Source organism: Cornus florida, unplaced genomic scaffold (genome assembly GCF_030987335.1).
Source record: "Cornus florida cultivar Cherokee Brave unplaced genomic scaffold, ASM3098733v1 CherokeeBrave_3.0.0_Hap2_Chr08, whole genome shotgun sequence".
Taxonomy (NCBI): Eukaryota; Viridiplantae; Streptophyta; class Magnoliopsida; order Cornales; family Cornaceae; genus Cornus; species Cornus florida.
Genome location: NW_026775578.1, coordinates 72546414 through 72548156, shown reverse-complemented (window position 1 = coordinate 72548156; position 1743 = coordinate 72546414).

Sequence of the window (1743 nt, the reverse complement as noted above, 5' to 3'; positions counted from 1 at the left end):
TAAATGCACAAGCTCTCTTTGAGATAATGGAGTCACTCATGTACTTGGTCCGAAATGTAAAGGCCGAGTTAGAGGCCTTAGTTTTGGAGCAACAATCTCTAAAATTGAGGCAAATGGTTTTCAAATGGTGCAAGCAAAAAGAGTAAAAGATATAGTTGAAGAAAGAGTAGAACAAATCAAGCATGAAATGAGAAATGAGATTATGAATGAGATGAAATCTGAAATAATGAATGAGATGAAAGCCTTGTTGGTAAGTGTTACAACAATTTATATACGTATTATTTTTTGCCTATGTAGCATTTGAATTTAATGTACTAGTTTTTTTTAATCCATGTTTTTATTAATTGTAGTCCCAATATGCTAGCACTGGTTCTCAGTCTAATGCTATGCCAAGTCCTATTATAGAAGATCTATAAGGTTTAAAATGTGAGTTGTTACACTGGAATGGGTCAGGTGTAGTTGTTACAAAGGATGAGATTGCAGCAACGGATCCTAATGCGTTAGAAGATCATTTTCCAATTGGTCTAGATTGTTGGAAAGTATGGATTGATGATATCTTAGTCGACGACTGTCCTTTGTATCGAGCAAGCCTAAATGGAAATTTTTATCTTCGTTATACTAACACAAGCTCGGTTGTATGGCCTAAGAAATATGTAAAAATTATTCAGGTCAATTAGTCATTCATTAACTTATTATTATATTTCTTAAATTAGTCATACGATCTGATTTTTTTATGTATTTGTTGGCATTACATTTTTGAAATATTTTTTCCTGACAGGATTGATTATCACCAGTTCATTAGGAGCAGAAGAATCAGAATTTTTATGATTCCAGTCTACAATAAAGGTCAACTACTAAGCTTCTTTTATGATTGCACAATTTTAATGCTTTTTATACTCATACTTAGGGAGGTCACGTGCCTTTAAGTGACCAATTTTGCGGTGTATCTTGAACTTTATTACCTTATTGGTACATCGGCCCGTGTGGAGGCCATTTTTATTTCTTGTTTTAAAATGTTGAAAGCATGGGAGTATGGGATCATCGTATGTGGAGGTTTTGATTGATTGTTGTGGAGGAGAAGTTGTTAATATGTTGTTTATACCTTTACTTAAATTGGAGAACAATATTTATAGGTAAATTGGAGAATGACTTCTCCATATTCTAATTATTTATGACCATATACTAATGAGCAGACATATACTACAACCAAAATCCTCTGGTCCAATATGGATGGAAAATTGGCAAGGTGGGATAGGCACTGGAAGGTACCAAATGTGGGTAAAAATCATCTATAGTTTATACTATCCACTTGTTATACAAAAGATTGAAATTGTAAACAACAATTTGTATGAGAGGCTCCTTAGCACTAAGAAAGGGAAATACTATAGAAACTATATATCATTTTTTAATCTGTCAAACAATTTAAAAATTAAGATTAGAACAATGCGAAAACAATTTAAGAGGTTAAGAACTGAAGCAATAACAAACAAGGAATTATCTCTATGAGGTAATTAATACATACCTGAAATAACACTTGGGGCTCAATTAACTAACCTTATAAAGTGTGTCCAAGATAAGAGATCCAACTGTTTACATAGACTATCATTTTTTCGTTTTACTTCTGACACAAAAACAAAACTTGTGTTGATAATAATCTTGCAAATTATGAAAAATCAATATGGAAGAGCTGCCTTGAAAATTTACAACTCATTTACAAATTATTAATTTCTCCCTTCTATTGTT